This window comes from Manis javanica, chromosome 10 (assembly GCF_040802235.1).
Source record: "Manis javanica isolate MJ-LG chromosome 10, MJ_LKY, whole genome shotgun sequence".
Classification (NCBI taxonomy): domain Eukaryota; kingdom Metazoa; phylum Chordata; class Mammalia; order Pholidota; family Manidae; genus Manis; species Manis javanica.
Window position 1 is genome coordinate 5,127,933 of NC_133165.1, and position 24,967 is coordinate 5,152,899.

Consider the following 24,967-nt stretch of genomic DNA (forward strand, 5'->3'; position numbering starts at 1 on the left):
CTTTATTTACATAGTTATTATATATACATATATGCATGTATAATTATCAATACTGTAATATTTGTAAGTACGTAAAGTATACTGTAAGTACATAGATCATATATATGATTTCTTTAGTGATATGTCTGTGTACATGTATGTGTCATAGATGTGTGTGTATGTAGACATATTCATCCTGTTGTACCTTACTTTTGATATTTAATCCTGTTTCATGAAGATCTTCCTATATCAGCCTATATAGGCCTCTTGTCTTCCACTTAAGGTTTACATAGTATTTTATTGTGTGAATCCATCATCATTTATGTAACTATTCCCTTGTAATTTAGTCCAGTTTGAGGAACTACAGTTTCTTGAACACACAGGCAATACACATTTGAATATAGAGTTGGAATTACTTGGGATTTTAAAAGGCAAAATATTTGGATTCTAAATATATATTCTAAGTTTCCACATGTATGCACACATGTGCACACACACATGCATATTAATACTTTTCTACTTTACACGTATCGTTTTGTCTAGTTCTCATTTAATAACTATTAGTATTGTATCTGTTTTACAGATGATAAAATCGAGGAACAGATAGGTTAAGTAATTTGCCTGAAGTCACTCAGAAAATAAACAAATGGCCCGTCTTTTAAACTCAGGTCTCCTTTTAATTGACTTTTATCAACATACAGCAGTTTGAGTCCTTGACTTGTATTAAAACAATCGGTCATAATATAATTGTATACACTTCAAAGAATGTGTACATCTGGAAATACTGGGGAAAAAATGCCTTTTTTTTTGTCTTTCTTTCCAGAGAAAAAGCTAAATTCATTTTTTTAATCAAAAAGGTTATCTGAATTGTAAGAGTTAGTATCAGTGTTAGCAGAAAATAAAGGTGAATGTTTCTACTTTCTCATGCTCTTATTAGTAGCTATTCTTGGAGAAATTTATGTATACATTCCTAGAAGCTTTTTCACTGGAAAATATTAGGTGAGTTAGAAGTGTTCTTTTTCTTCCATTGTATATCTTCACATCTTTGAAGAGATTTTGTTCTTCATACTTTCAAGGAACTTTAGTTGATTTAGGAGAAATAAACGTATTTTGACTCTTAAAATTCCAAGTACTCTTGGAGATGCGGGGAAGCATACTTGAAGGTTTTTCTAGTAATACAGGCTAGGCAGGCGCATTTACAGGAAGGGAAGTGCTAGTTGAGCTTAAGGCTTACAAGGGAATATGCTTTCCGGCCTGTCCTCCATCCCTTTCCAGCTCCTGCAGAAGGCATCTGTGTTTGCCTGACCAGAAGAAGTCTTCTCTCCTTCAACGGTGGCCACAGACCCCTTCCCTTAACTACAGTTCAAATGTGGCTGGGTGCGTGGACCCACGTCACATTCATTCAAATGCGGCGCGGAACCCAGGCCTGATCAGTCAGAGCATCCCAAACCTTGTGAATGGCTCAGGATGAGCACCTGGTTCAGGGCAGGCTGGTGAAGCTCAATCAGAAATTGTTGAGGGGAACAGCCCCTTGATTTGGCTGGTTAGGCTTTGTGAGAATGGGAGCTTGGAGTAGCTGTGGCCACCGTGGTAGGAGATCCTACCCGAGAGGAAAGCCAACTCAGAGGAAAGCAGATCCGGGAGAGACAGAAGCAGCCCAGGTGACATGGTGCAAACACCGCGGGGTCTTCTAGTTCCCTAAGCCAGTGAATGCCTTCTCTCCCTACCTGCCTAGGACTTTGAGCTAGGTTTTCTTGTACTTGGTCTCTTAGGGCTCTGGCTTACATAGGCTTTTCTCATAGTTAGTGGTGTTCCCTGTATCTGATCATGTTTACTAAGATCCCTGCAAGCTTTTTGATTTTTTAAAATAAACAAAATCTGTCCCTGTACCATCCATCCAGAGCTAACCTCTTCTCTACTTTAAAAATTATTTTACTAAAATGTCTATCTGGTTATGTCTCTCCCTCTATCAAAAAATGTTGGTGGCTTGTCATTTTGACAGAGTGAAATCTGTATTTTTGGATGGTTAGTCAAGGCCTGTGGGCATCTGGTCAACCCGCCTTCAAGTCTCAGTGCCCCCACTCGCCTTAGGCAGGCTTGGTTCCAGGGAGATCAGAGAATCCACCGTCTCCCCCAAAGATGGCATGTATCTTCCTAACTTTATGCCTTTGGTGTGCCGTTTCTTTGTTCGGAGGTTGTGTTTCCTCCCCATCCCCCTTGACAAACTCTAGCCTCCTCTGGTCAAGTGAGCACTCAGTTTTTAGAAGTTATGGAGCCTTTAGTACCTCTGGCAGTATGATATTTTTTATATTCGATAGGAGTGAGTCATTCCTGTATCCTCTTCATGCCCTTGTTTGAGGTTCCTTGGCAGCATCTGTATCTTTGTCTTGACTGGATTCCTAGGGTACATTACAACCCTGAGTCACAGCAGCAAATGCATGCGAGGACACTCAGAAGTAAATGAAGGGTCCAATGAACGATGCACTGCTTTACTTTTTGTAAGCAAGTCTCAAGAGTTCATGAATATAAGCAGAAACGATTGCTTTATTTACCACTCTTGCAAAGAAAAACACATTATTTTGACAACTGCCAAGAGGATTGTGTTTTATGCAATCTGGGACTAAATACCTTGCCAGATATGTTTTCCTTGAGGATATTGATAGTAACTTTGTGTGGTTATTTGAGATCCCTATAAGGCTACGTACATATATGCATCAATGATTCACTTTTCATTTATTCCTTCATTGGCTTTTATGAAGCGTGTCATGGAATCCAGCCAGAACCTTGGCCAGGTCATAACAGACCAAAGATCATGAAAGCATATAGAAAGCACAGTATTCCTCTAGAGTACCACAGTGCCCAGTCTAACACTGATCGGCTTTTATAGTTGAATCTTCCTTTTTACTGCCCTTCACACACTGATAATCATCAGAATTTATTAATCACCTCTGTGTGCCAAGAGTAGGTGCTTTATGTATACTCTTAATGATAACTCTGAGAGGTATTAAACTCCTTATTTCATGGAGGAGGGGGAAATAGAAACTCACAGAGCTGAGGTGACTTGACCAAGCTCTTAAGCTACTCAGATGTGGAACGGCATTTGAACCATGATTTATTGTTTTGTTGATTTATTTATGTACCCCAGAATGCCTTTCCAAGGTGATGTCTTTCTTTTACCCATGGGGTATCTCTCCCTTGTTTCCTTATTGAAAAATTTAAGCTCTCTCAAGCCCACTCAAATGATTATTTGCATATAAAGTGAAATAATGCAACTTACCTTGACTCTCTCTTTCCCAATTCCCTTTCCACTTAACTATTTTGCTTTCTTACAGGTCTTTTTCCCCATTTTTGGTATCTGTATAATTAGATAATTTTGGTTGTGAGCAGTGGAAGCCCAATTCATACAACTTTTAACCTAAATGAAGTTAAAAAAAATGGCCACAGAATATATTGATTCATGGATTTGGGAAGATTTTTGTGTTAGTGTACGAAATTAAATAAATGACTGGAGGAAGGAGGGTGTCAGAGATTGGACACGGTTTTTGTGACTGGAAAGTGGGTCAGTGCTTCTCTTTCTGTGCTCACCTCTCATCTCCACTTGTCTCTGCCTCTTGGTGGGTTAGCAGCCTTTCCTGCTGAAGACAGACCTCCCCGTGCAGCCAAGGAGGAATGAGCCAGCAAACCCAACCTTTTATCTTTTGAGCACCATGATTGTCTTCTTCCCCCAAAACCTGGGGCCATTGTCCTTGCCAGCTCTAGCTAAAAAAAAATCCCTGGGAAGAACCTCAGCTGGCTTGGCTTTGAGGTCCTTCCTCCCCAGGTCTTTGATGCTGGGAAGAAGCATACTGTCCTACTGCAGTTGACAGCTCTGCAGTAGCACCACGGGTTGGAGAAGTTACTGGCCAAAGGGAAAAGGATAGTTTCACCAGAAGAGAGTACAGAGGAAAACATGCCAAAGCCAAGTGTTAGATGACACAGTCAACCAGAGAAGGACGGGTCAGGATTTGTGCTTGTATCATGATGTGGACCACAGACCGATTGTCCCCATGTGTCTGATGCTGCCTTGGTTTATGTCTCTTTTCCTTAAATCCTGTCCAGTAGAGCCTCTGTCAGTCTCAAAAATGATATGGCCACTCTAGTAGTCAGATACGATATTTGAAGTTGTGATTTGTCTGGACAGACTCAGGGAATGGCCTTTGCCTTGCTTCTGGGATCATTGCAGCTATTTAGTAGTCACCCCCAGCCTTCAGCAGGCCAGACCCACGCACTTGCCTGGAATCAGATGGTCACTTTCTAGTTCTGACTCTGCCAGTTGGTCACTTCCGTGATTTGCAGCCTATCATCACACCTGTCTGAGCCTCACCTGCAGGATGATCAAAGTACCAGATGCTCTGTCTCCTTCATAGAGACATTAGGGAGAGGCGATTAGCTGATGTGTGAGGAAGTGTGGTGTAAACTGTACACTTCTGTAGTAGTTATAATAGTAATAATGACAGCCAACACATAGCTTGAGTGTTTAGACATTGTGCCAAGCTTTTGCCTGAATTACCTCGGTTTATCCACAAAACAATGCTATGAGAGAGTTAGCATTATCATCTCTGTATCACAGACGAGAACACCCGAGCGCACAGAAGCATCATGCAGCCGTGCTCGGCAAGGCTCGGATGCAAACTCGGACCATGGTCATTCAGTACCGGGCAGTGCTGAATTACTTTCAGGTACGGAGTGTGTGCCTCTGTGTGTGTGTGTGAAGGAGAGAGACAGACAGACAGAAAGAGGGAGGAGAGGGAGAGAGTTTCCTGGCCAACTCTGCCGTATTTCTCCGACTGCTCAGAGAAAGTCAGCAGCTAGATTGTCATGAGGAGCAGCCATCTTCCAGGAAGGCAGAGCACACGAGCACCGGCCGATGGCTCCGGGACGAGCCCATACTGAGGGGCATCCGTCCCTTTATGCTCTGACATTGATGTCATTGCCTGTTGACAGTGAGCTTTATCATCAAACCCTTCAACTACAAAAGGCCGCTGTTCGAAAATTGTCATTAAAAGCAGCCTCTCTCTTTTTAAAAGCAATCTTTCTTTGATTTCTCCCATAATAGGAGCCGGTGTACCCGAAGAGACTGACCTTAGGTTGAGCCTGTTTAGTTATAAAAAAAAAAAAAAAAAAAAAAAGGAAACAGAATAGGTTATGTTTTGAATGTATATAGGATTGGAGGCACAGAATTAGAATGGAGCTGGGGGTAGAGGAAATGGAAGGCAGGATAGGAAAAAGAGAGTCAGCCTTGGGTATTCTGTGCTTTTGGATAATGGGCATTTCTAGTTAAATCAACAGTCTGTTTCACAGCCTGTCTCCTGGTGATGTATACACTCTTTGGACAGGGTTGTGGGCTGCCTAAAGATCTCTTTTAGCCATAGGACAGGGTATAAATAAGCTTTATGTAGTCACAGCTGCTAAGAGTGATTGTGGGTAGAGTGTGTTCTAAAAGGATAGGACAGGATGTTCATTGTTATGGGGAAACAGAAAGAGGGAAGGGAGAGCACCCCAAGGGATGCAGGGGTAGACTTCTACCTCACAAGCTTCCTCCACGGCCTTTGTCACTTTTTAATGATGCTTTGGGGAGGTGGTTTGATTTTAATTGAAAAGATAAAGGTGCTTGTGACTGAGAAGTGACTCAGTACAGAGGTTAAGAACACGGGTTTTGCAATCAGGCTTCCCAGGTTGGAACGCAGCCTTTGTCCCTGATGTGTCACGTGGCTGGTGAGCTGGGTGTCCAGCCTCCCCGAGCCTGTCTCCGAAGCCATTGCTGTACCCATGAGCTGTGGACATGGGAAGAGGTGACACGTGAGAAGGGCTCGGGAGACCGCTGGTCCCGTAGCGAGGGCACAGCCAGTGTCTGCTCTATTTACATTTTATGGGCTCGTCAACACAAATAAGGCAAGAAACAGAAATCGATCATTCCCCATGCTGACAGGACTGTGGGAGAAGCTCGGCAGGGAGTTCATTTCCCTCCACCCATTGTCCCTACAGGAGGTTGACAGGAAAGGCCCTTATGAGGAGGTGGCATTTGGGCAGAAACCAAACAGATGAGATGGAATCAGCAATGGGACACACGTCCCAGTGGAAGAAAACAAGAGGTTCTAAGGAAAGAAAAGAGAGACCGTTGCTTTAGAGGGGCTAGAAGGACGCATGTGGCTGGGGTGGAGAGGGCAGGGCGGGGAGCGGCCTGAGCTGAGGGGGCACAGAGGCACCGGCCGGATCAGGCCAGGCCTTCCCTGCCGGCGCGGGAACATAGCTTCCCTCTGAGGGCAGCGGGAAGCCGCTGGGAGGTTGGGAGCACGGCCCGATCAGATTCACATTTGAGGATTGCTCTGGCTAGGCGACCAAAGCATGGCTTGGAGGTTGTGGTGGGAAAGGCCGAAAGGAGATAGTTGCAGCTGAATCGGCAAGAGGTGCGGCTGACTTACGGGGAGTGTCAGGGTTAGATGATGGCCTCAGCCTCCACCAGACAAGATCCGGTGTCTAGGTGTGTGTTCTCACCACCACGTGTTCTTCATTACATTCGCCTGCCGTTGCTTATTTGTTTTTACTGTGCTTTCTTTCCTCTTCTTCATACAGACATTTCCTAGTCTGTTGCCAAACTCTTAATAGGTACTCAGTATTTGTTAATGGATGAATATATGCAGTACAGTGATCATTGTAATGTTTAATCTTGCAAACCCATTATTATTAGAACACCGAGTAATCTACCTCCTGAGCAGGAAAGTCATTCCTTTTGAACTTGCAGTATTTGCGATGGGTCAGTGGAATTCCAAGTACCTTAATGTCCAAAAATATGAGCAATGCCGGCTCTTGAATGGGGCAAAGTCCATGCATGTCTCTGCTCTGTGTTTTCTGCAGTAAGATGTCCCCTTAGCTCCTTAGCTGTGGCATCTCCACCAGGAGCCCTAGTTAATTTTCATGCAGAAGAAGCCTTTGAAACCCAGGCCTCTTTGATGCTCCTGGAAGATTTGAGAGGGGTCAACCCTGTTTAGATTGGTTCTCTGCACCAGTCGGGGAAGCCTGCTGGCTGTTCTCAGCATGGGGCGTGTCGCAGGGAGGAGATGAGCGGGAAGCAGACCAAAGAACCAGGGCACTTCCCAGCTTGAATCAGGCCCGTCTTGTGTGGATTCATTATTTTGTTGGAAATTAATCCCCGGAATGGCAGACATAGTATATTTGAATGTGAATTGATGGTGCATTTCATGGCCAAATGGAAGTGGTTTTTGGATTATCTGTCCTGGTTGATTATCCTTGCCTCCAAACCCTTCCATTAGTGCAGATAATTGAACTATCCCTAGTGTGTTTTCACAGCCAATTTGATATCCTTACGACGTTAGGGATGGGGAGTGTGAGATGATCTTGTCCTGCTTGCTGTCGTCCGCAAGGTAAAACTGGTGCTGCGGACACGTGGACTCTAGCCGTCCCTTGAGAGTTTCCTGTGTCCCACTCATTGTGCTCAACCCTTTACTGGATTATCACATTCAATCCTCCCAACATTCCTACAATAATAATGTATACTACTAATAATTAGCACATAGTTGGCATTTGCTGTGCATCAAGTTCTATTCTAAGTGCCGGCACGTACTAACTAATTTCATCTACAAAACAACCCAATAATGGTAACTCTAGCCCTTGGGAATGAGAGTCCCGTAGTGTAAGACGTGAACCAGGCAGAAGCCCTGCATATGACATAGGTACTGTTATCATCCCCTCGTTACCGGAAGCTCAGAGGAGTTAGGTTCTTTGGCTGAGGTCACACAGCCAGTATGTGGTGGGGTCAGGAATCGAAACCCACAGCCCTCGTTTCTCTTCATCACAGCCACTGAGAACCATAAGCCAGATATTTATTATTGGTGGGTTTGGGACCCTTGACACTGTGACAGGGAAAGCGTCTAACAGATGTTTATTAAAGTGTCACTTTGCAATGACTATCATGGCAGGGTAAGTGCGAGGGGTCTCTTCAGGCCAGCACGTGTGTGGGGAAGTGGACCTGGAGAAATTCCAAGAGCCCCAGTTGGTCAGAAGAACAGGATGTTATGGGATGGCACCGCCCATCTAGACCATGAGTGATAGAATGGATCGTTCAAGAGCAGCAACGTATTAGGGGTTCATCACGTGACAAACAGTATGCCAGACTATGTGCACATGAAATTCATTCCTCACAGTAGCCTGTGGAGTGGGTACCATTATTAGTCCCTTCTGCAGGTCAGGGCTTTGAGTCTCTGACTGTGGAAGGGACATAGCCATTCCCTCTCTCTCCAGCCCTCCCTCCCTCTCTGTTACACACATATACCCCTCTAGGAAGTGGCAAAGCTAGGATTTGAACTAGGGTCTCTTCTAACTCCAAATCCTCTTCTCCTAGAGGTCGACATTAGGGGTTTCAACAAAAAGGTCACAAAAGGCAATCACAGTGAGTTCCACCATACTTGCCATCATTTTAGTACCCCCCAAAAGCAATCAATCTATCATTGATGCACCACCTGTTTTGCAATGTGAGGTAGGCTACACACTCTACATGCACGAACTCATGGGGAATTCACGGTAAACTCCTCAGAGAGGCCCCACTGTCATACCTGTGACTCAGGTGGGAAAACTGAGATTCCCTGTCTCAGGTCTCTCTGGTCTGTCTGAGCCCAAAGTTTGCACACCTAACCACATGCTACTTTGTCTCCCAGCCGACCAGCTAGATGATTTGTGGATATACAGACAGATAAACACATACATATGTATACACGTACATCTCTGTCTGTGTATCTCTGTATCTATCTACATTTAGAATTCCAACTTGTGCTGCCTTTCTCTTTCTTCTGAGTCATCTGACCAGTTAGTTCACTGTGTCTCAAGCAGCAGTGCACTTAACTCCTTGCTTACATTGCTATTCTTCTTCATAGCAGCCCCTGTCACAATAGCAATTGGAATAAAACCCAAAGAGCAGTGCAGAGAATATAAATGGGTTATTTTTCTCTTCAACTCCGAGTAGGACAGAATTCTCATAAAGAACAAGGGGACAAAGGTTCCGTGACAAACATATGCCAGGGGACTGCAGCTTTCTCCAATAGAGCCTGTGCAACATAATGGGAAGAAAAGCTCAGGATGAAGGGAATTCAGTGAGAGTTTCAGGCCGCCTTGCCGATGGGGCTTATGGTCCTGTCCATTCATAAACGTCATCATCCATAGCATTTACTGTCTACACTGTAAGCAAAGCCATTGCGTGTCACCGACCTGTATAGCTGATCACGCAGTGGGCGTAGGTGTAGATGTAGCCATAGAGAACTTTTCTCTACTTATGTGCCATCTACGTAAGTGGAAGTAGTCATTGAAAGGGCATATAGTTCTATCATTGGAAGTAAGTAAGACCTTTGTGAATAATTGAACACTGATGTGAAATTAAACCCTTTATTCTGAGAGGGTGAATGGTGAAATAATTGAGTGTGGGCTTGGTCATAATCCTGGCTGAGTTTGAAGCTTGATCCCAAAGTCACAAGATTTTGGGGCAAAGTGAGTGACCCCTCTTACCTTCGGTGTGTTTTTTCATAGAAAAGTGTTTCTCTAATATCTATGTATCCCCATTGCCCTTGACCCATATAATCCAATCTCCTTATTGAGCTCCAGTCAAAGGAGTAGAACAATGAAAAACATTAAAATAGTCTTTGAAAATTTAAATAATTAAAACAAACTCACTGATTGCTCCTGAAATAATACGTGCCCTGGAATTCCATTCATAATCTACAGGAATGCTTCTGAAGTCCTGTTTTCTTTCCTGTTTGCTTGGATTTATACTGTATCGCAACCTTCTGTTGGCTGGGCCTGGCCTCCCCCGCCCCCACCCCCTGCCTCTCTGCCCTCAGCCCATTCAGTCGTCCTCCTTTCTTTCCCAGCTTACTCTTATATGTTGATTTGTCCTGTCTCTCTGGGCCTCCCACCTCCTCCTGTCATTCTCAAAGTTCAGCATCAAAATGTCCAGGCACCTGTCTGAAAGATCAGCAGGCTAGGGAGGGAGATACGCTGAATGCCGAATCTGGTTATCAGTCAGGGAGATGGGTAGAGCCTGAAGATACTGCCGTCTCAGTACTTTTTGGTTTCATCACCCCTGGTGCCATGGCTTCTACTTGTCAAAGCCACACAATAAAGACCCAGCCTCAGATTTCTTTTTTTGTTCCCAGTCACAGAAAAACTCTGGCAACTTGAGATGTGGCGACATCCAGGTTGATTGAGAGCTACTTTCTCCATGGTCCCGGTCGGACAGGCTAGATGTGGAAGGGGGGGGGCTTATGGTTTTCTAGCCTAAGAGATGGAAGGGCTAATGGCATGGCAAGAGGAGTGGGAGAAATATAAGCTGTTGCTTTGGTGAGGCCAGTGTGTTCGATGTCTGAATAAGCAGTGATTTTGCCTCTAGGCCAAGGAGGGTGGTTCATCGTGCACAAGGGCACAAGCACCGGCCAGTAGGAGAAGAACGTGCTGTTCCGTGTCCTATAAAGTTGGTGATCACGTTGGCTTCTGAGGTCCTCAGAGAAAGTAGTCCTGAAAGGATAGGTAAAATATGGCTGCTAGATAGGAAGGGCAGTCCAATAAGGGGCAGAGGATGAGTAAAGGACTGAGCAGGGGGCAGGTGTCCCTAAGGAACGCGGAAATCACTAGACAGTCAAGAGCAGATGGGTCACTGGGAGCAGCGGGACACAGACGTGAATCAGATTATGTGGGCGCTGAAGCTAGTCTCACGCCATCAGCCTTCCACTAGCTGCTGTGTGAGTTTTGAAAACCAATATAATCAATGTGTGTTTAGGACGGGGTTTCTCAGCCTTGGCACTATGAACATTTCAGCTGGATAATTCTTTGTTGGGAGACACTGTCCTGTGCAGTTTCAGGAGGTTTAGCAGCATCCCTGACTTCTACTCACCAGATGCCATTAATGTACTCCCTCCCTGTGTTGATGACCAAAAATGTCCCCACATGTCACCAGTCCCCTTCCAAAAGGGGGAGAAAATCACGTCTGCATGAGAAACTCTTCTTTAGGAAGACATTGCTAACTGCAGAGAGTGGGATGGATAGAAGGTGCATAGAACAGAAGCAGGGAGACCTCTTAAGAGCCTGTAGCACAAGGTGGGTGGAGAACAGATAAGGAGGTGTGCCCCTGAACATGACCCAGCACCTCTGTCGCCAGAGGATCGCCATGAGTATACGTCACCTTTGTAGGAGCTCTGAAAAAGAGGCATGGGGTTTCGGAGTATTTAGAAGAAAGTACACCTTTCATGATGTGATGTATTTTTCTGACAATATATTAAGGTGGTCCCACAGTCAGAAGAACAGTAGATTCACTTTCAGCAGAGATGAGCAAAATCTCTTTCACTGTCCAAATTAAAAGACAACATTAGCAACATTTGATGTTGAATTTCTGAATAAGATTCACACTACCCTTATCCTGGCATCTTTTGTAACATTTTATTTATTTTAAAACTCTTTAGAATTGTACATTTTTGTCTAGGTTCACTCAGTCCTCCACAGCCAGCTGGCCATTAAAGAAATTTAGAAAGAAAATTGCTGAAGCAACTAGGCTCTTGTTTGTATTGCATAATCAACCAAAATAGTCCCAAAGCAGTTATCCTTGAAGTTATAATGATAGCAAAGATACACTGTCACTCATCTTGACCCCACTTAGGACTAGATCACTTACTCAATTTTATTATCTGTCTAAAGCAAGGATTTCTCTTAAGAGTGAGTATGTTTTTGAGTGTGTGTTCGTATCTACTGATTAATTTTGTACCCTGTTTCCAAATGAATCTTCCCCATTCACATCTCTGTTCCTGTCACACCTCTGCTCAAAAACCTTCCATGGCTCCCTACTGCTTATCAGATCAACTGTAAGCCACTTAGTACTGCACAGGTTGCCTTCCATGGTCCAAACCTTTTGTCTTCCAGCCTTACCTTCCCCTACTCTGTTTTGTGCCTTTCACTTTTAAACTAAGAAACTAGGTAACTTTTAAAGATGTTTATAAAAAGAGAAGAAATAAGTGAATCAACAAGATTCCGAGTGTATTAACAACAATAGGTGAACAATGTGGAATAATAAGAGACTTACTTTCTTAGGCTCACTTTCTAAATCAAAATTGTTATGTGCTTCTGACAGGGCATCCAGTATTTAATTTTACTATGTCAGACAGGAAATCTGGAGCTGTGCATTTCAAGAGCGTGTGCTTATGAATTTTTCATTAATTACTCTGACTGAAATTGGATACAAGCCTAGCTTAAAAGATCACCCATTGTTTACTTATTCAATTTGTTATCCAGGTCACCTACTATCCAATTAAGTCTGTCATTATGCCTTAGCTTTTGCTTGTTTCGTTTGCAAAATGCTTTGCTTGAGGTCTGTTCTGTATCCTCACCACCCCTTCTATCCTTCAGGAAGAGTTTGATAACCGATCTAGTGAAAAGTTCAACACACCTCACATCCCAAACAAGTGTAACGTGCTGCCTGCTTGGTATGTATATAGCCAGAGCCATGTGTCTCCATCTCCACTTGCTTCTCTTAAATAAGCCTGTGCAAGAACTAAGCAAAATGTCTCTTTTTTCTCTCTTCTGCAAAGTCACTTTGCCTTCTTGGGTCACCTCCCTGTGTTCCCTTTCAGAATATCTGGGGGTGCCTAGTAGAGACAAAAATACCAGTGAATTGGTGATTTAAAAATATCTGATGAAAATAAGTCCATTTCCCTCTTGCAAATCTCTGTGCGTGATCCCGTTGAAATAATTCCTTTATCTTTGTGAAAAATGGCATTTGAGATTTTCAATTCTGGTAAACAGCCGCCACCACCATAAATCTGCAGGCTTTTGATCCTAGATACCCATTGCCTCTACAGAATCTGCAGAGCTGGGAGAAAAGTTCTCCCATTGAAAATAATGCTGCACTTTATATGCAGCCTGTATTCCATGACACTTGATAGATTGCCACAGGATTAAACGTACTTTTCTTAGTCATTGCTGGACAGAGGTGATTTGGGCTTATGGATGTGCCAGATTACTTTCTACCTGCCTCTCTCAGCTGAGTACAGAGAAGTTTTCATCACCAGTCTTGTCCATATGATTCTAAATGATACATGGTTGACCCCAAAGCATTGTCACCAGATTTTTAGAGATTTTAAGTCCTTGGACATAGAGGGATTCTAGCTCCTGTGCCTTCCCTGAAGATCCGCCTGGATTTGATGGAATTTCTCTGGGAAATCTCCCCTGGGAGGACTTGCAGGCAGTGTGGGATCTGTTTTTGCTTTTATATCAGGAGATTCTGAAGTCCTAACTCTTCTTGGTTCGAATCACGTACCTGTGACCTATTTGTCTTGTGATTAGGTGCATGTCCCTTAATCACTGTGTGTGCCAGTTTCCTCATCTGCATAATGAGGATACTAAATATGCACATTTTAGGGCTTTGCGGGGATTCAAGGGGATGAAACATGCACGGTGCTGATCAAAATACTGGACGCAGGAGAAATGGCTCCTGTCCTCATAGTCAGCACATGAGTGCTTGGTGAATACATATGGTCACAGAGGTTGAAGGACTTGTCAAGCCACACAGCGCTGATCCACACCGAGCATGGCCCAGAGCATGGAATGGGGTGGCGCGGAGTGGGACGGGATAGACTGGGGGGTGGGGAATTACAGGGAATAGATGGTGTGATGCGTAGGGAACAGAATGGCAGAGAGAAATCCGTACAAAGGTTTTAATTAAAAGCCACCGAGACAGAAATTGTATCAAGTGTCTGTATTAAGAAAGCATGCATCATTTGAGAAAATGAAGATGAAATTGCCTAAAAGTGGACTAATGTTGATTCTCCCTTTGGACAGGGGCAAAGCACATATCTGCATGTGTATTGGAATTCGGACAAAAATCTTCTTAGAAGGCTCTCATCAATTTTTGATGTGTCAAACTTCTGCAACAAAGGTAGAAATGATCTGGACCATACACCAGAGCCTTTAAAAATCGCACACGAGGGTCAATTTCTGCATGGGCTCATGAACAGCATCTGGGTGGAGTGTGGTTTTCACGTTCCCCGTGCTTGAGAGAAACACTGGCAGCTGTCAGACTCCTTCCCAAAGGCTGAAGAGCCCTGGCGTATTCCCATAGTTTGTTCTACCAAAAACTGATGACCCTGGGTTCTGGTGTTCGTCCCATCTTTCAGCTTTGCCGTCCTGATGGAATTGATTCTTCTCTGACCACCTGCTGCCAAAACGGTCAAAGCAATCTTTGCTTTCGAACAACTGGCGTTGTAGCCTCTCCCAGATATCCACTGAGGAGTGTGGTCGCCTGCGGGGCCCGTATATGGAGTGTGGGGGTCAGGCTGGGCACGCGGCGAACAGACGTGGGCGGATGAACCGTCTGCTGGGTCACCCTCACTCTGGGTACCAGGCCTCTGATTCCTGGCCATCCCGCCGAGTTCACCGACGTCATCTCTGTAAATGGCTACATTAAGTTTTTCTTGGCCCATTGTATCAGCTAGGGTTAGGTTAGGTTGAAAGCGTCAGGAAACCCAAGATAATGGTGGTTTTAGAAAGTGAGAAGTTTACATTTCTCTTGCACAAAATGAAGTTGAGGCAGAAGAACAGGGTGGGTGTGGAGACTGCTGGCTCGTCTTCACTGAACTGCTCCGCCATCCTCAGCGCGTGGCCTCCACCTTCTCATGCTTGATTCTCTGCCGTCACGTCTTTATTCCACCAGGCACTGAGGAGAACTGGGGAAATTAGATCCGATTTCTTCTTTTTAAGGGCACTTTTTGGAAGCTGCACATCCCGTGTCCCTTGTATTTAATTAGCCAGAATTTAGCCACGTGGCCACAGCTATCTGCAAAGGAAGCCGGCAAAAGCATTTTTGTTTATTTTGGGTTTAAATAAGTACATGGAAGCATTGGGTTTCTTCTTAAGAAATAAGGGGAATCTGGGAAGACGATCAGCATTCATCACAGCCTCCTTGGCGGAGCCCACGTTAAACACAGCCACACCTCGTGAGTGTCGGTTGGCAATATTTGTTTGGAGCTGTTTTACTGTCAGCTGGATTGTGAAGTCTTTTCCAACAGTTGTGTGCTCACGTTTATTTTCACCCGCTTATCAGGCCTGGGTTATCTTAGGTTCTGGGAGGAATCAGAATGAGAGGCTGAGGGCTGTGATTTCCTTATTATTTCTGGTTCAGTTGGAGAGACTAGGTAGCCTAGTGATGTCATTGCAAACAGGGACCGTGTCCTGCTCACCTTCAGTTTTCCGTTTGCCCACAACATTCGTTCATCCAAGAAAGCACTCCTTGATCTGAGCCCTGGGTCGCGCATGAGGAAGGCCAGCTCCCTGTCTTTGTGAAGACCACAGGTCGAGGTCAGCACCCCACGAAGGACTTCAGTGGGGTGAAGTCACCAAGAGGCACTGAGTCCGGGAGTGAGCCTACTGAGATGAGGGTTAGATTGGGAAGGAGACTGAGGCGCAGACAGCTGGCTCATGGCCTGAAGGATGAGATAAGTCGCCCGACCGAAGAGCCAGGGCAGGAGCTGCAGTCAGGAGGACCGGCTTGGAATGGGTGGTGTTAAAGAGACCAGGGGTGGCCACCGCCTCTGCCACCAGGGCTGGATGGGAGAGGGACACCCCATACAAAGAAGGTGCCCTGGGGCTCTGTCTCCTATGGCAGTGACAGACCTTCTACCCTGTCAGGCATTTGCTTTGAAATCCATTTGCATGCAAGTTCTTGGGCACCCTGGCATTTCCTGGGGTCATTCCAGCATAGAGGGCCCGTGCTAAAACCAGTTTGCCAGCGTGAGTAGGGGGAAGGCATAAAGAGAGAGGCCTTGATGAAGACCTTTAATCAGTTGGGGAAAAACAGCCAACTTATTTGGAGATGCATTTCTAAAATGGCCTGATTTGGACCGAGCAGTACAGCCTCCAGTTATGAAACCATTTCCCTCAAGTTTTTTGTTTTTTGTTTTTTTTCTTTTTCCCACTCTGTCTTTCACTGACAGATGTGGCCTATGTTGTGCCTAATTTAGCAACAACTAGTTTCTCTCTGCTTCACTGGAGCTTGGAGCCTCTGCTGGTGTCTGCTCGCCTCCTGCTTGGCATGTTCATCACTCCATTTGTTTTTGTGATTTGAGGAATTTTCTTTCTGTTTGTAAATTTGTCATTATCCCACACAAAGCTCCCTGCCATGGTTTGGTAACTATCTTGATATCTTCACAATGGAAGTGCTGGTCCATCTGCAAACTAGATGGTCTCCTTCCCAAATGCCACTCCGTCGGAGAATGGAAAGGATTAGCAACAGGGGCTGCCACCCACCCCATCCACTATTACAGGATGAATAGGAATTAAATCTGCTTGAATCATGAAGTGAGCTAGCGCTTTACCTGCAAAGGAGGCTAAGGAAATAAAACACAAAACTTTCATCAGGACAGCTGTCCTGGACCATTTTTGCCTTATTTTGTCTGGTGGGGAATGTGCATTGAAAGTTCAGTAATTGTGTCTCGTATAGCCTTGAAAACTAGAGTTACCCTCTTTCTGCAACTGTCCACTCGTTGCTTTTTTGGTCCTTTTTCTGTAATATATAATTTATTTTCCTCTTCAATGTTCTCTTGGGTAATCCACGCGGATCTCTCTTTGAATATCTTTTCTCCCTCAGGACCTTTGCATATGCTGACCCCACAGCTGGGCTGCCCTTCGTTTTCCACCTCTTCGGGGATTGGATCGCTGCATAGATGCACATCCCTGGGGTAGCTTTCCTGACCTCCACATGCCAGGCACTCTCTTCTCTAGCAGACCCTGTATTATTTTTCCTTCTTAGCACAGCACCAAAACTTTTAAAATTATTTGGTTAGTTTACTTGTTCAATTTGTCTCTCCCAGAGACCTTTTTTTTTCTTAGTTATGAGTAAGTCCCCAGCATCTAGCTGACTTGTTAGCACATAATAAATGTCCAATGAGTATTTTTTGGATGATTGAATAAAAAAATTCTGAGCTGTATGTGGGGGGCCAGCTCTGACCCACCGTGAATCTGAAGACAAGAATTGATACATGGCATCTGCCCATGTTTTACTTTCCATTTCATAGCATTCCACCTCAGATATTGCAAGTCAGTTGTGGACTGATGGTCCGAAGATGCCCCTCATTCAGCTTTCTATGAGTCATTCAGCAAACATAAATGCAGCAAGTATTTGGGGCCATGGTCTAGTTAGCCTATTGATCTTCCTCATGTCCCCATTTATCTTCCCATTTTGAAGAGCTCACTACATTTATTACTTAAAAGGGAGAGACTTCATTTTAAATATCCATTTAAGACCTGGAGTTCCCTATAAATCAGTGCTTCCTAAGCCTTTGTAGTGTGCAGTGTATGTGTCAACCATCAGATCCGCTGTGGTTTAGGAAAAGGACTGGGGCAGGAAGCTTCTCTCCTCATGCTCTCTCCACTTCCTCCCTTGTACTGTTTGAGCTTTGTCAAAGGAACTACTCGGACTTCTTTAAACCCCTGTCCCTTCTCTCTCTCCCGTTCTTGGCCTCTGCTTCTCTGTCTGTCCTTTGCTTTTGAATATTCTGTCCTAGAACACCCACACCACCTTCTCTTCCCACACAGAGTTCTACCTCATGTTGTGGATCCCTGGTAGATTTATTTGTTCCTTACGAAATAGCCTGGGCTCTCTTCTTGTGGTCTTTCCCACTGACGGAGGATTTTATATCCTCAACTTTCAAACATGAGGAATGGCCATGTGCTTTGTTTGGGCCAGTGAAACGTGGGGGAAGTGGGATGTGTCCCTCTAGGCTGAGCCAACATGTGACTCATCGTGTTCTCTTTTTCCTCTGCCAAGAGATCAGAGAGCCACTTCTCTGTCAGCCTGGGACCTCAGGAGGAGAGAACAGAGAGAAAAGCCACAGCCGCACCACAGATGACATAACCCGAGTAAGAAAACAACCTTTGTTGTTGAAAGGTCATTTGTTACAGCAGCATATGCATCTTATCCTGACTGATACCAAGTTTGATCTCAGAAACCATTTCTTTGCAGAAGCTTCCTCAGACCTTCCAAGACCGGATCTGTTGCTGTTCTCTTGCACTCCCATGCCATTCCCTCAGAGCCATCAGCACAGTGTTATAATTACTATTTCATGTGTCTCCCCATTAGACTATGAATTCTGTGCAAGCAGGGACATGTTTGATTCATTTCTGAACTTCCCACTCTCAGCAAACTGTCTCATTTTTGATAGGTATTCAATAAGTGTCTGATGAAAGAAAGTAAAAGGCATGAGTGCAGAGAGATTCAGTTCTCTGATGCCATGATGAATGGTCTTTGGGGGATGGATTCCAGTGAAAAGAGTGGCCATGTGCATGGAAACATGGCGGTGTCAGAAGAATCCCACTCCATCTTGGAGACTGTGAACACCCACATGAGATTAACTGCTCTTGGCATACCCTGATTGTGATTCTGGTTAGGAACCTGAACAAAGGGAGAAAATCTGGGCCATGATAAAAGGAAAGATCTTTGGAGCATATGGGCAAAAAACTGAAAAGACAAAACAGCCTATGAGCCACATTGATTTAAATTGGCAATTCATACTCCTGACAATACAAGGTCTTATTTCCCAGGCCAATGACTTGAACTCAGTTTTTGATGATTCGTGACACCCATCACAGTTTTACACCTCCCAATAAGCCCCAAGCTCTAGTATCCTTCTATGTGTCCCTGCACAGCTATCACTCCTGAGGGTTGAGGAATTTTTTCAGGGCTCATATCTCTTCCTCTGTAGGCTCAAAGGATCAGATCATTGAAGTATCCGGTTGCAGCCTACTGAAATTCTTTCATTAAAACCAGCCATGGTTTTGACATAGCAGAGAATGCAGAATCTCAAATAATAGATTGCATTTTTTACCCCTGATTTGTCTGAAGCCAATGGTAGAAGACTGGAAAACCCTGACCATCATGATCCTTCATTCCTAGGATCCTAGAATAGATCCATACTTAAAACAAACAGAAAGTCTGTTTCTCCTCTTCCCATGAGAGAGTTGGCTGAATTCCGTGAAAAGCGATTCACCAGGTGCAATAAACAGGTGGGTGGCCTCTCGGAGCGTTCATAGGTGGAATCAACAGGTAGGACAGGTGACGGTTTCTCAGCTCTCAGGGAACACTGAGCATGATAGCTTTAAATGGGCCATTACCTTTTTTATATTTATCACTAACTGTTAAGGTCAGCATTAAAATTTGACCTTTTCCCTGCCAACCCATTTGAAGTAATTAACCCCTGTGTCTTGAAACACAAGGAAGCTATGACTTTGTTATTAAATTCTCATAAAGAGCCTATTAATATTAAAATTGCTTCACTCTTGGGCTGAATATATTAACAGCCTTGCACTCGGTAAACACAAACCCTCAGTGCAGCGCTTTAAAATGCATGAGTTGAGTGCAGAGCCTGCTCTTCAAGCTCCTTCCTCTGTAGCGGAAAGTTACGCCTTTCGTGACAATTTCCTCTCCTATGTGTTCAAATGTTTCCATTTTAGAAATCTGTATCTCTAGATTTACATCTGTTTCCGGGGGGAATTTACTTTACTTCTAGCAGTTTTGGTGTAGGTCCAGTGAAACAGAACACCTATAATGACCCCTGCTCCCAACACCCTAATCATTACCTTCCAGCACCCTATGCAGACCCTAAACTTCTAGGTGGGGAGCACAGCTTGGGATTGTTTTTTTTTAGGTAGGTTCAAGGTGCCTGTATGTTAACTGCAAAATGTGCTTAAAAATGCGAATTTACACAACCCACCATAGACCTCCCGAATCACAACTAGCAGAGCTGAGACTTCCTTGCCTGTGTGGTATAAACTAAATTCTCAGGGTGTTTACTGTATAGGGAAGCCTACTGTGAACACTCTTAGAGCTCATTTTGTTAATTAATTCAGTCATTCAGACGTGCATTGCAGAGCTTTTCTTTGACAGGGGTTATGCTAGGCCTTGGGGATAGAGTGGGAAATTAAAGGGATAGTTACTTGTCCTTATGGCTCTTACAGTTCATTAAAGAAACACACAATAAACAAGGAGGGAATGCATAATTAAAGATAGTAATAAGTGGACTTGTGCTTCTGGGAAGATGAAGTAGACAGTCTTTTCCCTATTCCTCTTACTAAGTACAAATAAAATCCCTAGGCATAAACCTACAGATTCAAATACCTGAGCAAACTCCAAACAGGGTAAATCCAAAGAAATCCAGACTGAGGCATATCACAGTCATACTTCTGAAAACTGAAAGCAAAGAAAAAAATCGTGAGAATAGGGAGAAAAGTGATTCTTTTCCTAAATGGGAAAAGCAATTTGAAATATGGCAGATATCTCAGCAGAAGCCATGGAGGCAGGGAGAAAATGGTGTGACATTTTTCAAGTGCTAAAGAAAAAGTACCTGCTAAATCAGAATTCTACTTCCAGGGAAACAGGTAGGACAGAAATGCAGGAGAAATCAAGACTTTCTCAGATGAAGAAGAACAAAAACAATTAGCTGTCAGCAGTTCTACCTTAAAAGAATGGCTAAAGAGAGTTCTCTATAGACAAAGAAAGTGGTGAAAGAAGAACCTCAGAACATTAGAAAAGAAGAAAACAGAAACAGGGATAAAGGCAGCAAACTTTCCTTCTCTGATGTTTTCAAGATTATACTTTATGGTTAAAACAAACATGTAGCACAGTCCGATGTGGTTCAAAATGGATGCAGAAGAAATATGTAAGACAATTATTAATGAGGGAGGGTAGAGGGAGGTAAGATTTCTACACTTTCTTCAAACTGCTAAAATGATTACATAAGTAGAATGTTTTAAGTTGTGTATATATAATGCAATATCCACAGCAACTACTAAATAATCTATAAAAAGAGATTCACTCAGGAATGCTATAGACAAATTGAAATTTAATTATAACAAGTATTCAAGTAACCCAGAGGAAGGCAGAGAAAAAGAAAACAGAGGGGAAAAAAAGACAGAGAACAAACAGAAAAAAATATGGCAGAATTAAGCATTAATATAGCAATGATGACATTTCATGTAAATAGTTTACGTCCACCAATTAAAGGAGTTGTTAAAGCAGATTGAAGTGTGTGGCCTAACTATATGCTGTCTACAAGAAACTCCTTGAAACTTATCATATAGGTAGAGTAAAAGCAAAAGGCTGGGCAAAGAAATACCATGAAAACACCAATCAAAAGAAAGTAAGGAGGGGAAGGCTGGTTTGGCTTATGCTGGAGCAGGAAAGAGAGACTCCTCAGGTGTGCAGATTGTGAGAAATAAATGGATTTTAAACTTAAAAAAAAAAAGAAAGTAGGAATAGCCATAATAGTATCAGATAAAGTGGACTTAAGAGCAAAAAGAATTACAGAGAGGGAATGTAATGAAGATGGAATGTATAATATAATGAATATAAAAGTGTCAGTCTAGCAAGGGACATAGCAATCCTAAACATGCATGTATTAAACAACAGAGCTGCAAAATATGTGAAACCAAAGAAATAGTATAGAACTAAAAGGAGAGACAGGAAAATCTGCAAAGCTGGAGACTTAATCACCAATCTACAAGCAAATTAATAGAAAAATTAGGCTGAAAACAAACAAGGACGAAGAACTCAACCATCATCAGTCAACTGCATCTGCTCAACATTATCGAGGACTCTGACCATCAACAGCAAACTACATGTTCCGTGGAAGTTTCCATTGGTCATATGATCAAGAGGCCATATCCTGGGCCATGAAACAAATGTCAGCAAATGTACAATAATTGAAATTGTACTGTAATGTTCTCTGACCACAGTAGAATCTTGAAATTAGTAACAAAAAGGTAATAGGAAAATTTCCAAACACCTGGAAATTAAACAACATGCTTAAAAAAAAAATCCATGGGTGAAAAAGGAAATCTCCATGGAAATAAATAATTACACTAAAATGAATGAAAGTGAAAATACAACATGAAAACCTATAGGACACAGCTAAGGTGGTGCAGAGAGGGAAATGTATAGTAATGAATTAACACAGTAGAAAAGAGGAGAAGCCTCAAATAGATAGCTAAGCTCCCACCTTAAGAACCTAGAAAAAGAATGGCAAGATCACCCCCCCCCTCAAACACTCAGGAAGGGAATAATAAAGGTTAAGAGCAGAAATCAATGAAATTGAAAACAGTAAAACAATAGAGAAAAATCAGTGGAAGGAAGTGCTGGCTCTTTTGAAAAGATCAATAAAATTGACAAACCTGTAGCAAAATTGACAAAGAAAAAAGAGAGAGGACACAGCTCATCAATGTCAAGAATGAACAGAGAATATCACTGCAGGCATGGCAGCTGTCACATGGGTAATGAGGGAATGCCATGAACAGATCGACACCATGCATGTGACAACTTACATAAAACGAACCACTTTCTTGTAAAACGAAATTGCTGTAATCTACTCAGTATGAAATAGGTCCTTTGAATGTCCCCGTAACTATTAAGGTAATTGAACTTCTAATTTAAAGACTCCTAAGAACGAAATCTCCAGACTCAGAAGTTTTCATCAGAGAATTCTATCCAATGTTTAACGAATTAATACAAATTAGATGCTATCTCTTCCCGAAAACAGAACAGAAGGGAACACTTCCCAGTTCATTTTATGAAACTAGTACAGGTATCCCCTGCTTTTCACAAGTGTGCCTTATGCTACCTGGTTTTTATGGAAGACCTACATTAGTACCTGTGTAATGAAATGTGTCCATAATTTGTATGCTGAAAGCTACAAAATGCTGACAATTAAAAAAAAAATTAAAGGAGAGACTTTGTTTATGTCCTGGAAAATAACAGAGTAAAGATGACAATTCTCCCCAAATTGATAAACAGCTTAAATGCAATTCCTATCAAATCCCAGCAAGACTTTCTGTAGATGTAGACAAGAATACTCTTAAATGTATATGGAAAGGCAAGACATTGAAATAGCTAAACAATTCTGTAAAAGAAGTGTAAAGTGGGAGAAATAAGTCTGCCTGATTTCAAGACTTACAGCTACAGACATCCAAGCTGGTTTTGGCAGAAGGATAGACATGTAGGCCAATAAAACAGAATACAGAACCTAGAAATAGATAGAACTACACAAATACGCCAGACTGATTTTTGGCAAAGACAAAAATGAAATTCAGTGGAAGAATGATATCCTTCAACGTAGAGTGCTGGAACAACTGGCAATGCAACTGGATGTCCTCAACCTTAGTTTCAAATCTTGCATAAAAATCCATTCAAAATGCCTTCTGAACGTGAATGTAAAACATATAACCACAAAACTTATGGAAAATGTAGAAAATCTTTGATGTTTTAAGGTAGGTAAAGAATTCTTAGAATGAAATCAGGAGCACAATCCATAAAAGAAAGAAAAATAATACATTAGACTTCATCAGTTTTTAAAAAAATCTTTTTCTCTGCAAAACACCTTGTAAGAGGATGAGAAGACAAGTTATAGATTTGGAGAAAACTTTTGTAGAACCCCAGTATATGTAAAGAACTCTGAAAACTCAACAGTAAAAAGCTCAACAATCCAATTAGAAAGTGGACAAAAACACATAAAGAGACATTTCATGGAAGAGAATATACAATGGCAATAAGCAAGTGAAAAGATGTTCAAAATCATTAGCCATTAGGGAAATGCAGGTTGAACCTGTAATATGATATCAATGCACATCTTGGAGAATGCTAAAATAAAATTAGTGAACGCCAATATTGGCAAGAATGTGCAGCAATTGAATTGCTCATACATTGCTGGCAATGATGTAAAATGATGTAGCCACTTTGGGAAATAGTTTCAATTTCTTTAGAAACTAAACATGCAACTACCATATAACCTACCAGTTGTCCTCCTGGGCATTTATCCCAGAGAAATGAAAACTTATGTTCACATAAAACCTGTACACCAGTGTTTATAGCAGCTTTTTTTTCATAATAGCCAGACAGTGGAAACAACCCAGATAGTTTCAGTGGGTGAACAGTCACACAACAGTGGTGCCTTCATACCATGGAACACTACTCAGGAATAATAAGAAACTAAGTATTGATATATGCAATGACCTGGAGAAAGCTTAAGAGAATTGTGGTGAACAGAAAAAATCCAGTGCCAAAGGCTATATACCGTATGATGCAATTTATATAAAACTCTTGAAATTTCAAAATTGTAGAGATGGAGAACAGATTGTTCGTTGCCAGGCAGTAAGGAGAGAGAGGGAGGCCGGGGAGAGGTTATGAAAGGACCACGTGAGGATTTTCTGTGTGGACAGAAGCGTTCTGTGTCCTGATTGTATCCATATTGTTAGATGACAATATCCTGGTGTCGTACCTCGGCTCTGCAACCTCCCCATCAGGGGAAGCCAGATAAAGGGCACCCAGATCTCTCTGTATCATTTTTTGCAACTGCGTATGAATCTACAGTTGTCTTAAAATAAAATGCTTAACTGAAAAACAACATTTATCAAGTTAATGAAAATAATGATAAACAGCTATGAAGGAAATGAACAGGAGAGCAACTGGACTTAGCTGGCTAGGATGTCCAGAGGTAGCCTATTTGAGGAGGTGACATTTTAATGAATGGAGACGGTGAGAAGGCGCCAGCTATGTGGAGTAGGAAAGCAACCAGACAGGCTGCAACATTCAGGGGTCCTGCGTTGTGAAAGCCCTTAGCCCTTAACTGACAGCTGTCATATCCTTCTGCTTTGGCGGGTGACAGTGGAAGCATCCAGCCTTGCCTCTGAGGTGTGCCCTGCTCAGGCCCCCACAGGGACAGTCCCACCATCTGAGCATTCTCATCCCAGCGGAACACAAGCCAGGTGTGTTCAGGTACTTAACGTCCGTGGGGTCATTTTACTCAAGCTTCAGGGGATGTAAACTCGTATCCTTCAACTTACAAACATTTATTGAATAGTTACTTTACGGATGACTGCTGATATTTATGCAGGGCCTCACTTCTCTCAGAATTTTTGTCAT

General features: G+C 42.9%; 1 protein-coding gene across 22 annotated transcripts in view; it reads left to right on the forward strand.

Moving 5' to 3' along the window:
* Positions 1-24,967, forward strand: part of RBFOX1 (RNA binding fox-1 homolog 1) — a 1,840,194-nt gene that overhangs the window by 707,789 nt on the left and 1,107,438 nt on the right. The gene's annotated exons all lie outside the window — the stretch shown is intronic.